This window comes from Podarcis cretensis (genome assembly GCF_951804945.1).
Source record: "Podarcis cretensis genome assembly, chromosome: 16".
In the NCBI taxonomy this organism is placed as follows: domain Eukaryota; kingdom Metazoa; phylum Chordata; class Lepidosauria; order Squamata; family Lacertidae; genus Podarcis; species Podarcis cretensis.
The window spans coordinates 8182652-8186869 of NC_137186.1; the positions used below are offsets into that span (position 1 = coordinate 8182652).

The following is a 4218-nucleotide window of genomic DNA, read 5'->3' on the forward strand; positions in this document are numbered from 1 at the left end:
TTGTAGTCCAAAAACAGCTGGGGGCCCAAGGTTGGGAAACACTGGATTAGATAGATAGATAGATAGATAGATAGATAGATAGATAGATAGATGATAGATAGATGATCGATGAATAAAATCTTTTCAGCAGGTGTCTAAAGCAACTGCAAGGTGCCTTCCTGAAAGTAATAGACAAGAGTTCCATAGCACTGTGCTGCCACACTAAAATCTTTCCAGTCTTTTGGACATAGCAACAACCATTTATGTTCTCCAGTTGTCAAATTCCCTATTGTAGGTATATAGTTCAATAGAATATTATCCTCTGAAAATTGGAACTTTTTTACACGGTCATATTTCTCCCCACAATTGGTATATATACGACACTGTAAAAACATGTGTTTTAAAGAAGCATTCATTGTTTGTTTTATTTAAAAAAACTCAGTAGTTTACAAGAAGAATACATTTTAATTTCAGCAAGCGTACCAAGTTGTGTAAGTTATCTATATTTCTTCTTTTTTCCAATTTTTACTTATTGCATTTGCATGTTAATGATAATAGCATTGTTTGCATTTCTTTTCTCAGTAGTTTATGGATTTTAGCAAAGTTTTGATTTACTGTTTTATTTCTATGCTACTTACAGGACTTTTTGATTAAACAATTTATCAATTTTGCTAAATAAATGTCACATCACCACCAGCCAGCAGGACCAAAGGTCAAGGGTGATAGGGTTTAGAATCTAGCAACCTCTAGTTCCCCATCCCTGAAAATCTTCAATGTGCAGTGGTACCTCGGGATACAGATGCTTCAGGTTACAGATTCCGCTAACCCAGAAACAGTGCTTCAGATTAAGAACTTTGCTTCTGGATGAGAACAGAAATCGTGCGGTGGCGGCGTGGCGGCAGCAGGAGGCCCCATTAGCTAAAGTGATGCTTCAGGTTAAGAACAGTTTCAGGTTAAGAACGGACCTCCAGAACAAATTAGGTACTTAACCCGAGGTACCACTGTATTCTAAAACAAACTTTCAGCACAATCCTCATGTGTCTACTTGGAAGTAAGCTCCATTGCGTTCAGCTGATATGGGATTCCAGCTTTATCGATTAATCTCAAAAACCCTTCCCACACCACCAGCCCACACTGTTTACCTGTTTCCTTTGCGAAGGGAAGGATGGGTGAAAAACACAACATTAAACAGGGAAGTGAAAATAATTAGGGTGCTTCAGTGAAACAGCTGACAATTAAAGATCTAATGATTAATTTTTATTTCCTGGAATTGAGCAAGAGCTATTTCCTCTATGCACGCCAACAAACCGTATAAAAAGGGCTGTCTCCCAGCAGATTGCTCCAGAAGCATCTGATATTCTGAAAGTATCTCTTCGGATCCAGCAGGAAGCCAGGTAAATTGTTCCCTGTTCATGGGTTTCTTGCTAATAGAAATACTTCTCTTCTCTGTAGGTTGTTAAATATCAGACTAACTTGATATTTTTTTCTCTCCACTGAATTTTACCCAGAGCGAAATGTTGAGATAAATGTTCAACTTTTCCCCTGCACAAAATTCTGGAGAAATATTCAGAATGAGTGTTTCAGTCGAACTGTGGTTTGTGTTCAGATGGTCACCATTTCATGGGTGTTCTAGTCTTCATAAGAAAAGAGTCTCTGAATTTGGCACAACTGAAATTGTTTGGAGACACAAGGTCTCTTTGGCATAGCTGAAATTGTTTGGAGACACATAAGAAAAGAGTCTCTGAATTTGGCACAGCTGAAATTGTTTGGAGACACAACGTTCCCAAAAATATTTCCTAGAGAGAAAATTTTGGGGAATTTGGGGGGCTCAAATGGAACAGAGGGAGCTCCCCCTACAGAGTCAGTTCGCTGCTCAAACTAGCTCAGTACTGTCTACATTCACCAACAAGTGTTCTCCAGGATTTCAAACCGGGCCCTTCCCAGTCCTATCATCACATGCTGGTGGTTGAACGTGAAATCTTCTGCATGGAAAAAAATAATATGATATGAGCCACTTGTGTTATGGGAATTCAATAACTCTTCTTGCCCTACCTGGAGATCCTGGGGATTGAAACTAGGAGTTTCTGTATGCAAAGCAGATGCTCAGCCACTGAGCTATGGCCCCTTCCTCAAGTGGGCACATTCTCCTCATGCAATGGAAGAGATGCAGTAGAAGGAAAGCAACATGCTTTGAGAAGGTGGATGCAATGTATTGCAGAGGCATCCATTCTTGTCATGGAATCCCACCACAAGGGAGATCAGTTGCAGATTTAGGCAACAGTGTCCTTGCTACCAGCCGGGGTGCCTATGATAGACCTCCAGTGTCTGAGCAGGGGAGCCTCTGAAAGCCAGGGCTGGGAAACAGCAATGTAGAGAGTGCTGTTTCAACAAGGTCCTCTTTATGGGCTTCCCATTGGGTCCTCTCGCTGGCCACTGAGAACAGGATGCTAGACTGGATGAGCCTTTGGTCAGATGTACAACTAAGATCAGGAACTTGGGCCAATTTTCTCTCTTCCCACCCCTCTCTCTGATAGACATATAGCCAATGGTGGGAGACACCAGAGACAAAGAGGGAGGAGTAATAAATGTAAATGACACATTTTCTGCAGTGGGCAAATTTCTACATGCAATTGCACACTCCTCTGTCTCTTCCTTTCAGACAAGTGAGAGGATTTGACAAATTTCAAGAACACCTTCCAGACAGGCCAAAAATGGGACTTAAAGCAGGGTCAGGGTCAGTTGTGAATTGTGCAGAAGAAGGGGTGTGGCTGTCAAGAAGGATGTGTGACTTGGGAAGAGTTGTGGGAGCTAGGTAGAGGGGCCTGGAGTTGGCACCTGGGTCTGGGTCTGTTTTAATCCAATAACAGTAGATTATAATTGCTGCATCCAAATGTCATTTCAGATCTACCCTCCCTGCTCCACCATGTCTTTCCTGAATGACAGTATGCTGTTGGAAGACTTCTATGAGCCAGAAATGGATGCATTCTCCAGCTTTGACTCCTTGTCTTATCAGTATCCAGGCTGCTACCCACAACGTCCACAGTTTCCTGGCCGGAGTTGGGGATGTCCTCGGGGGTATCGCCCCATCACAGGGTGCATCCCCTGCTATCCTGGTCTGCCGTGTCCTCCAGGGTACCGTGTCATAAGGATTTGTGTCCCATGTGGCAGACCTTACTACCAAGGAAAAGGCTGGCCATGTAAATCCGAGACACAACATTGACGGAACATCCAAGGAAGAAGACTCAAGATTCTGATCCTCGGCTGAGTGGATGAATATGGTATTCAGAAATGCTGAGTGCTCCAGAATCCCCACTGTGCAACCTGTGGTATTTGTGAGGCCTCAGCACTTCTCTTTACCAATCCAGATGCTGCTTTTACTTTATTCCTTTGAGTTTTTCCTATCTTGGCATGCTTCTCTTAAGAGCAGGCTCCTGTTTCCCAGCCACACCTATCACCTTCTATTCCACCCATTACTGATGAACCAGGAGCCTCTACCACAGCTACTTCAACTATGAAAGATACTAAGTCAACATGGCCAAAGTGAAGACTGGTGGTCAACCCTGTTGGCTTAGCCTACAATGATTTATCAGCTTTGTCTTTGTGATGTCTAGCTCAGTAGGCAACATGTCTGATTATTGTTTTTTCAGTGTTCCATGTTGCATTTATTTCCATCTACCCTGAGTCATTTCCACTGACTCCTTCCTTCATTTTCACATTAAAGTTTTCAGCATATCATAGAAAGATTCTTTGGAGTTTTCTTCTCCTTCCTTTCACTTCATCCTCTGTCACAAGGTAACCAGTATGGTATCTTCCAAAGGTTGCTGGTCCATAGGTCAGGGATGAAGAGGTTTGGAGCCCCACAACATCTGGGGGGGCAACACATTGCCTACCCCTGCTCTCTGACAAGGGCAACTAACCCCCTTATGCTGGTGGCCATTGTCATCACATATTCTGGCAGCAGATTCCCAAGTTAATATTCATTGAAGAACTAGCTCCTTTTATGGTTCCTAAATCTGCCAAGATGGACAAGATACCAGACCACAGAACTAACCCTTCTGCGCACTCACTTCTGATAGCCTCAATTCCAATCCCTTCCCTTGAGAGAGGGAATAAGTTCTAGCTCATGCCCAAAAAGGTAAAAGACCCCTGACAGTTAAGTGCAGTTGCAAAGGACTCTGGGGTTGCGGCGCTCATCTCGCTTTACAGGCCAAGGAAGCCGGCGTTTGTCCACAGACAGTT

The 4218-nt window shown here is 43.2% G+C and overlaps 1 long non-coding RNA gene across 1 annotated transcript; it reads left to right on the plus strand.

Annotated features, from left to right (window-relative positions):
- The first annotated feature begins 1209 nt into the window (after window positions 1-1209).
- On the plus strand, window positions 1210-3720 carry LOC307205297. The gene is made up of 2 exons (XR_013833973.1): window positions 1210-1373; window positions 2882-3720. It is a non-coding gene; the product is annotated as an uncharacterized lncRNA (long non-coding RNA).
- Window positions 3721-4218: the final 498 nt, after the last annotated feature.